Raw genomic sequence first — 14,941 nt, forward strand, 5'->3', positions numbered from 1 at the left:
AGAGAGAACTTGTGTGCAATGGCTACACAAACAGCAGCTTCCTTGGTAGTGTAATGCAGCCTGTTTCTTTTATGGGTTGCTCTAAGGGACCTTGGACACAAGCCTTTCAGACGTATGTTCTTGTCTCTGACCTTGTACTGTCCCAGTGTTGGCTCCAAACAGGCACGCAAGGTGCCTTTGTAAAGCCCCAGGACACTGGCCAGGGTTCACATTGGCCAAGTTATCACATCCATCTGCACCAAGCTGCAGAACAAGGAGCATGTGGTTGAGGCCCTGCGCAGGGCCAAGTTCAAGTTCCCTGGCCGCCAGAAGATCCACATCTCAAAGAAGTGGGATTTCACCAAGTTCAATGCCAATGAATTTGAAGACACAGCGGCTGAGAAACAGCTCATCCCAGATGGCTGTGGGGTTAAGTACATCTCCAATTGTGGCCCTCCGGACAAGTGGCGAACCCTGTGCTCATAAGGACTTCCACTGTGCTGCTCCCTCTTAATATTCACCAATAAATTTACTTCCTGTCCAAAAAAAAAGAACGCTTGGACTAAAAACACATTATGTCTGAAAGACAGAAGTTGGCAGTTGTTGAAGCTGGATGATGGTGCATGGGGGTTTATAACACTTTTCACTGCTTTGTATATATTTGAAAATTTTTGTAATATAATTTTTTTTTTTGAGATGGAGTTTCGCTCTTGTTACACCCAGGCTGGAGTGCAGTGGCACAATCTCGGCTCACTGCAACCTCCGACTTCAGGTTTCAAGTGACTCTCCTGCCTCAGCCTCCAGATAGCTGGGATTACAGGTGTCTGCCACCATGTCTGGCTCATTTTGTATTTTTAGTAGAGATGGAGTTTCTCCATGTTGGTCAGGCTGGCCCCAAACTTCTGGCCTCAGGTGATCTGCCCAGCTCGGCCTCCCAAAGTGCTGGGATTAACAGGCGTGAGCCACTGTGCTCGGACAAAAAAAATTTTTTTAAACCCAAATTTTGTTTGAGTAAAAGAGTTCTAAGTAGCAGATTAATTGGCTGAAGTTAGGTCCAATTGAGACTAAATTCAGCCATGTCCTTACTAGTTAGGACACACATTCTTTTCTGAATATGGAAGGAAGCTCCTTGTTGAAAGCAAATCATCTCACTTTGTCACATGCTTTTACTAACTGAATTGCTTTTAAGCATCTATGATGTCAACTTTACTTTCAGGCTTGAGAGAACTGAAGTCATGAAAAGGGATTTTGTTTGCTTATTTGTTTTAATGGAGGTAGTGTTCCTTCAGGAAACACAGGCCATATAGTATTCACTTCCACCACAAATAACAACAATGCATTTTCTCATTCACTGTTCTCCAAAAAGCTTGTAATTTATTTATTTATTTATTTTGAGACTGAATCTCACTCTGTCACCCAGGCTGGAGTGCAGTGGCATGATCACAGCTCACAGCAGCCTCGACCTCCTGGGCTCAAGCGATCCTCCCACCTCAGCCTCATGAGTAGCTGGGACTACAGGCACACACCACCATGCCTGGCTAATTTTTTTTTTTTTTTTTTGTAAAGATTGGAGTCTCACCATGTTGCCCAGGCTGGTCTCAAGTGATCCTCCTGCCTTCACCTCTGCAAGTGCTGGGATCATAGGCGTGAGCCACAGTGCCTGGCCGCAATACTTCTTGCTTTTGCCAAGCATGATGCCTGGCATATCATGTGCCCTACCTCTAACAGTCACAATAAAACTGTGAATCATGCAGTAATACCCCTGCTTTACAAATGAGAATGCTGAGACCCGAGGTGATTAAAGTGAGGCAAGCAGCAGTGCCAGGATGAGCTCACAGAAGTCTGATGAGCGCCCAGGGAGTAACATGACCCTTCAGACTGACAGGAAGAAAAAGCCACGGCATCAACAGGCAGTAGGAAAACACAACTGAGGTTGCCTACAAGCCAAAACATTCCTCAGGGTCTTTGTCACAATCGGAGGGCTCACCAAGGCCAGGTCCTCAGCCAGTCCTCTGTTTTCAGTCACACTCAATGACAGGGTCACAGACAGCAACATACCAAAGGAAACGGCCAAGGCTGACGAGGACTGGGCTGGACACATTTTTAGAAAGTTATTCTTTAATAAGGAATTCTATTATTACAAAATGACAAAATGCTACATTAGTCTTAGAACAGTATTGGGAAGCAATCATGAAAAACATGACTCAAGTGCTATTTTGTATGCTCACAAATACAAGGGCAAAATTAAGTACATTCTGTATGTTTCCAAAACGCAGACGGACAAACAGGAAAATGCTGAAAGGAACCAAATTTGGATGAACTCTTAAGCTTCATAATATCTAAGCAAAAGTAGAATTCCTGCCTTTAGGGAAGAGTAACTTTCTTTTGGAAAAGCATCAGAAATGGCTAACGGCACACATCATCTGAAATATGAACCTCACTTAGAAAATCCTGGCAGGTATTCTCAACAGCTATTGTAAAATTGCAAAACCAACTGGTCTTTGTGGATGATGTCTTGAAAAACAGGTTCCTCTGGTTCTGAAGTCACTAGAGCTTTAATCAAGACAATCAGCCGGTGACTAAGACAACAATCTACAGTCAGCTGGACAGATCTGCTGTCACCTCTAAGAAGGACATTACAGAATTCTGGGGGGTCCCAAGGACTACCAATCTAATCTAATTTTACAGATTTTAAAAGACGTACTGGGCCAGTGGCTCACACCTGTAACTCCAGTGCTCTGGGAGGCCAAGACAGGCCAATTCCTTCAGCTCAAAATACAAAAAAATGAGTGGGGTGTGGTGGTGTGCACCTGTGGTCCCAGCTACTTGAGAGGCTGAGGTGGGAGGATCACCTGTGCCAGGAGGCAGAGGATGCAGTGAGCTGCGACTGCACCACTGCACTCAGGCCTGGGTAACAGAGTGAGACCCTGTCTCAAAAAAAAAAAAAAAGAGATGAGATGGTACTGTAATCATTTTCCAAAAATGCGTAATTGCAGCTGTGTCTACTTTGCAAAGTAAGTACTTCAATGAAGTATTTCAAATATGCTGAGGAGTACAGAAAATACCCTATGTCTAGTATGTCCACATCTCAATGTCATCAAATTTTAACATTTTTCAAGGAGTAAAATATATATATGAATAGGCTGGGTGGTCAGATCACTTGAGGTCAGGAGTTCAAGAGCAGCCTGGAAAAAATGGTGAAACCCCATCTCTATTAAAAATACGGAAACAAAATTAGCTGGGTGTGACGGCGGGCACCCATAGTCCCAGCTACTCAGGAGGCTGTGGCAGAAGAATCGCTTGAACCCGGGAGGTGGAGGCTGCAGTGAGCTCAGATCGCACTACTGCCCTCTAGCCTGAATGACAAAGCAAGACTCTGTTCTCCAAAAATAAATAAATAAAACATGGATAGAGCAGAAACCCTTTGCATACCCCTCATTCCATCGCATTTGCTCTGCCTCCGCCAAATTAACCTCCCACCACCTTGAACTTGGTGTTTTCTTTTATTCATGTTTTTATATTCATTAAAACAAGCAAAATAACATTCCTAGGGTTCTAGTTATTGACACACTCCCATGACTGCTATGAGCTGAGGCACCAGAGCTTCTTGCCTCACCACATGCAGGACAGGTAAGCCCAAAGCCACTCCTGAAATGCTTCTCCTCCTCCTGCTCCCACTCACATGTTTTTCTAGAACAAGGGTCTGCAAATGTTTTCCATAAGAGGCCAAATGGTAAACAGAGGCAGCAACTGTCCTGCCCATCAGTGTATGATCACACAAAGCAATCTCATAATCAGTGGGAAAAATAAAAATTTTTGTCACTGGGCGAGGTGGCTCATGCCTGTAATCCCAGCACTTTGGGAGGCTAAGGCGGGTGGATCATGAGGTCAGGAGTTTGAGACCAGCGTGGCCAACATAGTGAAACACCATCTCTACTAAAAGTATAACAATTAGCCAGGCATGGTGGCACGCGCCTGTAGTCCCAGCTACAGTACTAGGGAGGCTGAGGCAGGAAAATTGCTTGAACCCAGGAGGCGAGGTTGTGGTAAGTTGAGATTGCACCACCGCACTCCAGCCTGGGCAACAGAGCGAGACTCTATCTCACAAAAAAGAAAAATGAAAAATTTTGTCAAACTAGGCATGGCAGCTCATACCTGTAATCCCAGCACTTTGGGAGGCCAAGGAAGGAGGATCATTTGCCGTCACAAGTTTAAGACCAGCCTGAGCAACATAGTGAGACCCTGTTTCTACAAAAAATAAAAATAAATTTTTTTTGGCCAGGTGCAGTGGCTCACACCTGTGGTTAGGATTTCAAGACCAGCCTGACCAACATGGCGAAGCCCATCTCTACTAAAAATACAAAAATTAGCCAGGCGTGTTGGCGCACTCCTATAATCCCCGCTACTCAGGAGGCTGAGGCGGGAGAATCACTTGAACCAGAGAGGCGGAGGTTGTAGTCAGCTGAGATAGTGCCGCTTGAGACAGGGTCTTGCTCTGTCACCCAGGCTAGAGTGCAGTGGTGTGATCTTGGCTCACTACAACCTCCGCCTCCCGGGTTTAAGCAATTCTCTGGCCTCAGCCTCCCAAGTAGCTGGGATTACAGGTGCCCACCACCGCCCCCCGCTAATTTTTGTATTTTTTAAGCAGAGACGGGGTTTCACTATGTTGGCCAGGCTGGTCTCAAACTCCTGACCTCACGATCCATCCACTTAGCCTCCCAAAGTGCTGGGGTTACAGGTGTGAGCCACTGCATCCCGCCTGCAAAAAAATTTCTAAGGGGAGTTGGAACCGTGCTTGTGGTCTTCTCACCATATAACTTATGACACAATGCAAGCATCACTTCTATGCCTTTTCTAGCAATTATCAAACACTTTTCTAGATCTGGATCAGCTTCCAACATTTTATCCTTTGCTCTTTCAATGTCATACAATTGCTTTGAAAGCTGCTTCACAGAAGAGGTTCTGCCAGTGTTGCTTCCTCTGGGCCACCATCCAGAAAGTCACAACTACAGCCCTCATTTCTGTGGACAAGAAGCCATCACAAGCTCCCTAGGCTGCAGATCCAGAGTCTCTCCAATGGCACGGGGAAGGGCAGCACCCCCACGAGCTGGTCTACCACTCCATTTCATGTGTTGTTTTGTTTTCCCAGTCTCACCCTGTCACCCAGACTGGAGTGCAGTGGCACGATCTCGGATCACTGCAACCTCTACCTCCCAGGTTCAAGTGATTCTCCTGCCTCAGCCTCCCCAGTAGCTAGGACTACAGGAGTGCAGCACCACTCCTGGCTATTTTTTTTTTTTTTTTTTGAGATAGAGTCTTATCCTGTCGCCCAGGCTAGAGTGCAGTGGATCGATCTTGGCTCACTGCAACCTCCACTACCCCAGGTTCAAGCGATTCTCCTGCCTCAGCCTCCTGAGTAGCTAGGATTACACGTGACTGCCACCCTGCTCATTTTAGTGTTTTTTGTTTTTAGTAGAGACGGGGTTTCACCATCTTGGCCAGGCTGGTCTTGAACTCCTGACCTTGTGATCCACCCTCCTCAGGCTCCCAAAGTGCTGGGATTACAGGCGTCAGCCACCGTGCCTGGCCTAATTTTTGTGGTTTTGCTGTGTTGGTCAGGCTGGTCTTGAACTCCTGACCTCAAGTGATCTGCCCACCTCAGCCTCCCAAAGTGCTGGGATTATAGGCGTGATCCACCTTAGCCAAAAACACTGCAGCACACCTTTCCTAAAAACAACTCACAACACTAAAAACAACTCTCCTCTTTTCATTAAAGCCACTTGGAATTCTAGGAATAGTAGCCAAGGATAAATTATTTGCTACAAAACTCCCCAGACATTTGAAGATCATATTTTACACAAAAAAGTAGAATAGGCTACAGGCCACTCCTCCGTATCAAAAAGCAAAGAAAACTCTAAAGAGTCATCTAATCCAAGAGTTTCAAAGAACAGGGGCAACTCTTACTAGATCCACAAAAGGCCTGGTGTTCACAGACCTTCAACAGCCGAAAATTCACCATCGAGACATTCTGTTCATGCTGGCACACGAGACAACCACACAAGGGAATACTCAGAACTGTTTAAATACACAAATACAGTCAGCTGATTAGCAATGAAAAAAATGATAAAATAATGAAATACACAAATGCGTATGTGCCAGGAGAGAAAAATGACTAAGACGGAAAAAAAGGAAAAGAATGGTTAATATGTTGATTCAGGATACATGCATCAATCTACGTTTAGAGAAAGGTACTAGAGGAAGGAAGGAAGCTTTTACATTGCTTTTCATTTTTCTTTTTTTTTTGAGACAGTTTTTTGCTCTTGTTGCCCAGGCTGGAGCGCAATGCCACAATCTCAGCTCGCGGCAACCTCTGCCTCTAGAGTTCAAGAGACTCTCCTGCTTCAGCCTCCCAAGTAGCTGGGATTACACCATACCTGACCTTTTTTTTTTTTTTAGTAGAGGCAGGGTCTCACCATGTTGGTCAAGCTGGTCTCGAACTCCTGACTTCAGGCAATCTACCCGCCATGGCCTCCCAAAGTGCTGGGATTACAAGCATGAGCCACTGTGCCTGGCCGAAATTATTTTATTTATTTTTATTTTTGAGACAGAGTCTTGCTCTATTGCCCAGGCTGGAGTACAGTGGTGCGATCTCAGCTCACTGCAACCTCCACCTCCTGGGTTCAAGCAATTCTCCTGTCTCAGCCTCTCATGTAGCTGGGACTACAAGCACCCGCCACAACGGATGGCTAATTTTTTTTGGCATTTTTTTGTAGAGACAGGGTTTCACCATGTTGGTCCGGCTGGTCTTGAACTCCTGACCTCATGATCCTCCTGCCTCAGCCTCCCAAAGAGCTTGGGATTACAGATGTGAGCCACCTGGCCCCAAATTATTTTTTTAGAGCAGGTCTAGGTTTGCAACAAAATTAAGAGAACAGTACAGAGCTTTCCTATATCCTCGCTGCCCTGACACAGGAAGAACACTTCTCCTTTTCCATCTGCATCGTTTAGAACAGTTTTTTTGTTGTTGCTTTGTTTGTTTTTGTTTTTCGTTTTTTTTTTGAGATGGAGTTTCGCTCTTGTTGCCCAGGCTAAAGTGCAATGGTGCAATCTTGGCTCACTGCCACTTCTGCCTCCCTGGTTCAAGCGATTCTCCTGCCTCAGCCTCCCAAGTAGCTGGGATTACAGGCACATGCCACCACGCCTGGCTAAGTTTTTGTATTTTTGGTAGAGATGGGGTTTCACCATGTTGGTCAGGCTGGTCTCAAACTCCTGACCTCAGGTGAGCCACCTAGCTAAGCCTCCCAAAGTGCTGGGATTACAGGTGTGAGCCACAGTGTCTGGCCTAGTTTCAGTATTCTAATATTGTGAATGCATTATTACTTTTATTTATTTATTTATTTTTAATTTTTTTTTTTTTTTTGTGAAATAAAGACGGGGTTTCACCATGTTGGTCAGGCTGGTCTTGAACTCCCAACCTCAGGTGATCGGCCCGCCTTGGCCTCCAAAGTGCTTGGATTACAGACGTGAGCCACTACGCCCGGCCTATTGTTATTTTTTTTTAAGAGTCAACAGTGGTTTTATCTGGATACTAAAATACAGTCCTTCGTGTTGGCTTAAATTTTTCAGTTAAAAAATTTAGGCAGGGCATGGTGGCTCACACCTGTAATCCCAGCACTTCGAGAAGCTGAAGTGGGGCGATGGCTTGAAGCTAGGAGTTTGAGACCAGCCGGGGCAACCCAGTGAAACTTCATCTCTACAAAAATTTTTTTTAAAAATTAGCTGGACATGGTGGCATGCACCAGTAGTGCCAGCCACTAAGGGGGGGGGGGGCTAAGGTGGAAGGATCACTTGAGCCTAGGAGGTGGAGGCTGCAGTAAGCCATGATCGTGCCACTGTACTCCAGCCTGGGCGACAAAGCAAGACCCTATCTCAAACAATAACAAAAAAGGGCCCAGCATGGTGATGTACCCCTGTAATCCCAGCATCTGGGGAGGCCAAGATGGGTGGACTGCTTGAGCCCCAGATACAATGGAAGGAGGTATTCTCAACGGCTGCCCTGGGACATAATGGTAGCATGAATTGGAATTGTCCAGAGTAAACTGGGCCCACACACTGGGGATATAGTTCTTGCCCTCCAGGGTTTTGCAATTAAGCTGGAGCCACAAAACTCACATGGATAGAGAAAAATTACAGAAGGTACAAGATTATAATCACACCCTCAATTCAAAGGGCTTGTAAGCCATACAAGGTGCAAAGGAAATGACCAAGTAAATGCTTTGGTATCGGGGAGTGACAAAATAAGGAAGAGTCATTTGTAAAGTGTGTAGGGCAGATTAGAGGAAAGAGCCTGCAACCTGAGCTGTTCCAGTGAAGGATCTGTGAGCACATAAATCCCTGGCTGCTTCGCACAAGCCAGCTGTGCTACCTGGAGTGGCTTTCCTCTGTGCTTTTTTCCTCCTTCATAACAGGTAACAATAACACATGCAATAAACAATGAATAAACCCCATGTTCTGTTATTCAGTAAGCCCTATATTCTCTGAATTCAGGTATGACTAATTTTAAAAATCATGCAGATTTTTCACCAGGCACAGTGGCTCACACCTGTAATCCCAGCCACTCAGGAGGCTGATACAGGAGGATTGCTTGAGCCTTGGAGTTCAAGGCTGCAGTGAGCTGTGGACACATCCCTGCAATTCAGCTTGGGCAACAAAGTGAGAGACAACGCCCACCTCTAAAAAAAAAAAAATTAACTGAGTTAAAAAAATGTTTTTAATCATGCAGATTTTAGAGGCGTAGGAAGATAAGGCAAAGCTCTGATTAGGAAGTCATCATGTCCCTGTGGGTTAAGGTGAAAGACTGGGAATGTTAGCCAGACAACTATCTTGAGGACATTATAAATAGACCTCAGCCCAGGCAGGAGTGAAGGTGTGTCTGCACGTGATTTATCCCTGCTCTGGAGCTAGTTAGAATAAAATGTTTCTGGCAAGTTTGTTAACAGAGTCCCCTTTTCTGACCTCTCTCCAGCCCCAGTTTCCTGCTGTGGAATGCACCATTAATCTTGAGGCTATCTTGCCAATCGCTTGTCTGGGAAATGGCATTTGCTCGCTGTAACTTCAATTGACTTGTGAATAATAAAGCGCCAAGACTCAGTTGGCTTTCTCTTCACAGGCGCCATGGAGATCAAGTTCATGTGCTTGCAAATTCATTTCCTAAAAGCAATGCAAAAGGGAAGTTTTTCTCTGACACACAGTCCGGGTGCAACGGCTCATGCCTGTAATTCTAGCACTTCAGGAGGCCGAGGCAGTCGGATTGCCAGAGTTCAAGACCATCCTGGGCAATATGGTGAAAACCCCGTCTCTACTAAAATACAAAAAATTAGCCAGGCATGGCAGCGTGCACCTGAGCAGGAGAATTGCTTGAACCCGGGAGGCAAAGGTTGCAGTGAGCCAAGATCACACCACTGCACTCCAGCCTGAGCAATAGAGCAAGACTCTATCTACAAAGAAAAAAAAAAAAAAAAAAAAAAGCCATGTGTGATGACTCACACCTGTAATCCCAGCACTTTAGGACGCTGAGGTGGGTGGATCACTTAAGGTCAGGAGTTCGAGACCAGCCTGGCCAACATAGTGAAATCCTGTCTCTACTAAAAATTTAAAAAACTTTAAAAATTAGCTGGGTGTGGTGGCATGCCCCTCTAATCTCAGCTACTTGGGAGGCTAAGGCAGGAGAATCGCTTGAATCTGGGAGGCAGAGGTTGCAGTGAGCCACTGCACTCCAGCCTGGGCAACAGAGTGAGACTCCATCTCAAAAAAAAACAAAAGCAAAAACAAAAGAATGTTATGAAGATTAAAGGAGTTTTTAATCCATTGTAAGTGCTTAAAACAGTATTTGGCACAAAAGTTTTGTTTTTGTTTTTGAGACAGGGTCTTCCACAGCTACTGATCTGTAGCTGTTCTTATGGTAGCAGTTGTGGCATTCCTCTGTGGGAAAGAAACTGTTAACACAATTAAATACCTCTTTCTTGGCAAAACAGAAAGTGGGCATTGTGTGACAGACACAAGAGACTAAAAAAAAGAGAGAGAGAGAAAAAAAAAAAAAGAGACAGGGTCTTGCCCTGTCACCCAGGCTAGATTACAGTGGTACAATCTTGGCTCACAGCAGCCTCCACCTGTGCTCAAGTGATCCTGCTACCTCAGCCTCCAAGTAGCTGGCACTACAGGCGTGTGCCACCATACCTGGCTAATTTTTGTATTTTTTGTAGAGACAAGGTTTCACCATGTTGCCCAGGCTGGTCTCAAACTCCTGGGCTCAAATGATCCTCCTGCCTCAGCCTCCCGAAGTGCTGGGATTACAGGCATGAGCCACAGTGCCCGGCCTATGATTGCAGTTTTTATGAAGACAGGACTAATAAAATAGAATCAAGATAAACAGAATGACACATTTCACTAGGAAGTCCAACCAGAGAGAAGGAGGAAGAGCATACAGAGAAGGTCAGAAGTACAACCTCAGGCCAAACCAATGATTTTTTTTTCTTTTTTTTTTTTCATGGGAATCATCAAACCATAAAAACTAATGATTTCTTATCTTCACCTAGAGAAAGACAATGGCAAACCACCACTAGGATCAAAGTCCTGTATGGCTACAAGATCAGGATATGCCAGGCTGGGAGGCAGAAAGCCAGAGGGAGGGACTGGTGGAAAAAAGAAACACCAAAATAAATGAACCAACACAAACCCACCGTGCTTTCCATACCCACTTGCACTTCAAGTATCTTTTCACCAAGGAATGAATGAGAGCATCTTAAAAAGAGGTGCTGAGGCCACGCGCAGTGGCCTGTAATCCCTGCACATTGGGAGGCTGAGGCAGATCACCTGAAGTCAGGAGTTTGAGAAAAGAGGTACTGAATGACAGGAGGTACTGAAGCTTATTTCAGTTCTACCAAGCCAAATTCCAAAGGTGATATTTATTGTGCAATCATCCTCATTTATTTATTTATTTAGAGATGAAGTCTCACTCCGTCACCCAGGCTGGAGTGCAGTGGCATGATCTTGGCTCACTGCCACCTCAAAACCCCTGGATTCAAGCAATTCTCCTGCCTCAGCCTCCTGAGTAGCTGGGATTACAAGTGCCTGCCACTGTGCCCAGCTAATTTTTGTATTTTTAGTAGAGACGGGGTTTTCACCATCTTGGCCAGGCTGGTCTTGAACTCCTGATCCACCCACCTTGGTCTCCCAAAGTGCTGGTATTACAGGTGTGGGCCACCACGCCCAGCCAATCAGCCTTATTTTAAGGTGATCTACAAATCTACCTATTTTGGTTAGCTGGCTAGGTTATACATATTTGAGTGCTTCTGTTTCCAATACAGAAAGTTACCAACTAACCATCTTCTCTAGGGTTGGGTGTCTGGAAGTTTTCATTATTGAGACAATTCACAACCTTTCAAAAAACAACCCACGTATTTACGAGGAAAGAACATTTACAATTACAAATCCAACCTAAGTTATAAGGCTCATAAAATCTTGGTGTTTCAGCTATAAAATCTTGGCATTTTCTATGTAAAATATTTAGATATAAAGTTTACATTTCAGGCCGGGCACTGTGGCTCATGCCTGTAATCCCAGCACTTTGGGAAGCCAAGGCGGGTGCATCACCCAAGGTCAGGAGTTCAAGATCACCCTGGCCAACAAGGTAAAACCCTCATCTCTAATAAAAATACAAAAACAATGAGCCGGGGGTGTGGTGGCACACTCCTGTAATCCCAGTTACTCGGGAGGGTGAGGCAGGAGAATCGCTTGAACCTGGGAGGTGGAGGTTGCAGTGAGCTGAAATTGTACCATTGCACTCCAGGGCCTGGGCAATGGAGCGAGACTCCATCTCAAAAAAAAAAAAAAAAAAAAAAAAAATTTACATTTCATAAACTATCAGCACAATGCAAGCCATCACTATTCTTGCCCACTGTCACTCCAAATTCCACTCTGAAACAGGACTATTAAGTCTACCCTCACCTCAATCCAAAACAAGAGCCCAGGCAGCCTGTCTGATTAACAGGGAAGGAGACAGGCAGTTTCGAAGTCTTCCAAGGACCTGTCCACTGGTAATTCACTCAGGCATTCTTCACCTTCTGCAAATCACGGACCATTTTCAGAACTGAGGAAAGCTTTTGGACCCTCACTCTAGAATGGCGTTTCTCAGCCTTTTTTCATTACTACCATCCCTGCAAGGAGACTTTGAACACGTTTTTCCTAATTGCCCATGAAGTTTTAATACCACAGACATACTAGATATATCTATTCACGTAGAGCAGCCCTTCAAAAGGTCACAAACTACTGTAGTATCCTTTTTACCCCCACCCCTTCAAGAACACGCCATGGACTCTAAATGACAGACCCTGGGATACAAACTATCACATAAAAAATTTTTTTGAGATGGGGTCTCGCTGTTGCCCAGGCTGGAGTACAATGGCATGATCTCAGCTCACTGCAACCTCCACCTCCTGGGCTCAAGCAATTCTCCCACCTCATCCTCCCATGTAGCTGGGATTACAGGCTGACTAGTTTTTTTTTTTTTTTTTTTTTGAGACGGAGTTTCACTCTTGTTACCCAGGCTGCAGTGCAATGGCGCGATCTCGGCTCACCGCAACCTCCGCCTCCTGGGTTCAGGCAATTCTCCTGCCTCAGCCTCCTGAGTAGCTGGGATTACAGGCACGCGCCACCATGCCCAGCTGATTTTTTGTATTTTTAGTAGAGACGGGGTTTCACCATGTTGACCAGGATGGTCTCGATCTCTTGACCTCGTGATCCATCCGCCTCGGTCTCCCAAAGTACTGGGATTACAGGCGTGAGCCACCGCGCCCGGCCTAGTTTTTTTGTATTTTTGGTTTCACCATGTTGAAACTCGTGAGCTCAAGCAATCCAACTGCCTCAGTCTACCAAAGCATTGGGATCAAAGGCGTGAGCCACTGCACCCGGCAATAGCACATAAAATTTAAGGACTTCAGATTAAGGGACTTCTGAAGCCATGGACCCTGGGCCCAGTCAGGAATCACTGTGAGCTCCATCTCCCAACAGGTGTGTGTAAAACATGTGAATTCTTGCCCTCATTTCTAAAATGGCTTCTAATCATAAAAAGCACTTAAAAGTAACTAAACTCTAGCTCGTACTTCATCCTGCCAAGGAAAATAAAAATAAAAGTAAACTCCAAAGTTCCTGGGCCTCAGCATCAACATCAGCACTTCTTTTCAGGGACTTTTCAGAAAGATGTTGCCAGAAACAACCCGTGAAATGATACTTGTGAGAAGGATCTTGTAAGACATCGGAACCCACACTCTGATGGCCACATTAGCACGTCCAGTGGGCCAAGGCCTCCTGAGGTGAATGAAGCCATGTCAGCATTACTCCTGCTGGGCTGTCTCCCGCCTCACATGAGCCACAGGCTTATTATCCCTCATTCAGCCTCCCCCGTCAGCCTCCAGACACAGCAAACAGAAGCTCTGCATGTGTGCTGCAAATGGCTGGTGACAGGTAAAATGAGCAAAAGGTTGGGGAGCAGGGTGAAAGAGGAGAATTGTGCTTTCTCCATCACAGGCTGAGCTCTCAAATACTGACCAGGGCAATGCAATGTTTCTGGTGGAAAGGGGTCACTCTCCCACAGACGCCTAAAGGCAAGACCCTCAACCTTCTTTTGGAACCAAATTTTCCCTTTTCCTTTGAGACAGAGTCTCACTCTTGTTGCCCAGGCTGGAGTGCAATGGTACAATCTTGGTTCACTGCAACCTCCACCTCCTGGGTTCAAGCAATTCTCCTGCCTCAGCCTCCCGAGTAGCTGGGACTACAGGCACGCGCCACCATGTCTGGCCAATTTTTGTATTTTTAGTAGAGCAGCGTTTCTCCACGTTGGTCGGGTTGGTCTTGAATGCTCGACCTCAGGTGATCTACTCGTCTCGGCCTCCTAAAGTGCTGGGATTGCAGGTGTGAGCCACTGCACCTGGCCAGGAACCCCATTTTTAGTGCTAAGTACACCAACCCTGACACTCACCACCAGACATACACTCAATGTGTTCATTTACTGTACTGTCTTCCTCTCATTATGACATGCCTGCCATGGATGGGGGAGGGGTCTATTTTGTTCAGTGCTCTATTCTGAGAGCTAGAAACAGTGCGTGGCAATTGCTGGGTGCCCAATAAACATCTGCTGACTGTATCAGTGAATAAGATTTCAAACTACCCTGGAACCAAACTGCCTTGCCTGCAAGCAGGACAAGCTCCCCTTCCATGGAGGGTTAGAGAATTCCCCCTGAAGGCCAACACCAGCTTTATTTCAGCTCTTCTGTCATCTTATCTCTGACCACCAGTGTCACAGCTATGGCGGTGAGGAGGAAAGGAAATAAAGGGTGGCAACTAATAACATGTTTATGGAGTGTGCTGGAAAGCTAACCTATTAGTTAAGGCTCTGGGAACACTGTAATTAACCCAAGAGGTCCATGGATTTCAAAAATCCCTTGAAAATGCAGGAGAGGGCCAGGCGTGGTGGCTCACACCTGTAATCCCAGAGCTTTGGGCGGCCAAAGCGGGCAGATCACGAGGTCAGGAGGAGACCAGCCTGACCAACATGGTGAAACCCTGCCTCTACTAAAAATACAAAAATGTGGTGGCACACATCTGTAGTCCCAGTTACTCAGGAGGCTGAGGCCGGAGAATCACTTGAACCCGGGAGACAGAGGTTGCAGTGAGCCGAGATCGTGCCACTGTACTGTAGCCTGGACAACAGAGCAGACGTCTCAAAAAAAAAAAAAAAAGAAAGAAAGAAAGAAAGTACAGGAGAGGTTCTCGAGTGAGTATTGCCCTATTTGCCTCCAGTGAAAAGTCCCAAGAATCATCAACAAAGGACCCTGAGCCAAGTAACCATTAACACAGGTTCTAATGCCCAGGGCCAGGCACAAAGTTATTGGCAGCAAGAACTACA

The 14,941-nt window shown here is 45.8% G+C and overlaps 1 protein-coding gene, 1 non-coding gene and 1 pseudogene across 5 annotated transcripts in view; 2 read left to right on the plus strand and 1 right to left on the minus strand.

Annotated features, from left to right (window-relative positions):
* Positions 1-14,941, minus strand: part of SPINT2 (serine peptidase inhibitor, Kunitz type 2) — a 36,862-nt gene that overhangs the window by 16,722 nt on the left and 5,199 nt on the right. The window lies entirely within an intron of this gene.
* On the plus strand, positions 10-103 carry LOC116530975 (annotated as a pseudogene).
* Positions 9,908-10,040, plus strand: LOC116530977. Its single transcript, XR_004260201.1, has one exon. It is a non-coding gene; the product is annotated as a small nucleolar RNA SNORA41 (small nucleolar RNA).

This window comes from Sapajus apella, unplaced genomic scaffold (genome assembly GCF_009761245.1).
Source record: "Sapajus apella isolate SASKATOON/1434 unplaced genomic scaffold, GSC_monkey_1.0 scaffold68, whole genome shotgun sequence".
In the NCBI taxonomy this organism is placed as follows: Eukaryota; Metazoa; Chordata; class Mammalia; order Primates; family Cebidae; genus Sapajus; species Sapajus apella.